The sequence below is a fragment of the Lucilia cuprina genome, chromosome 6, assembly GCF_022045245.1.
Source record: "Lucilia cuprina isolate Lc7/37 chromosome 6, ASM2204524v1, whole genome shotgun sequence".
NCBI classification, from domain to species: Eukaryota; Metazoa; Arthropoda; class Insecta; order Diptera; family Calliphoridae; genus Lucilia; species Lucilia cuprina.
Window position 1 is genome coordinate 706,239 of NC_060954.1, and position 493 is coordinate 706,731.

Consider the following 493-nt stretch of genomic DNA (forward strand, 5'->3'; position numbering starts at 1 on the left):
AGAAAAAATATACACTGTTCATATCCTTTCATTTATCCATTCATTAACGGTTTAACTAAACAAAAGCTAAACAAACATGATGTTAGACAAGGATATTGTACAAGTATTAATACATGTTTGAATATGTGTTTGTAGTGGCAGTAGTACACCTACATATCAGCCCATATGAGTCAATTTTTATAAACATTTATATACATATACATATATACGACAGCATATCCTTGATGTTGCTTTTTATCGTTGTTCTGTTAGCAGTCGAAGAGCAACAAAAACAAAAATTATTACAACATTTGTCTTTTGATGGTTAGTTGAGATACACTAAGTCCTCTGTTGTCGTCACTTACAATAATAGAGAACTGGACCAATAACTAAACTGAACTAGCATCGAACTATAACTGAACTAGAACTGAACTAGAACTGAACTAGAACTGAACTAGAACTGAACTAGAACTGAACTAGAACTGAACTAGAACTGAACTAGAACTGAACTAGA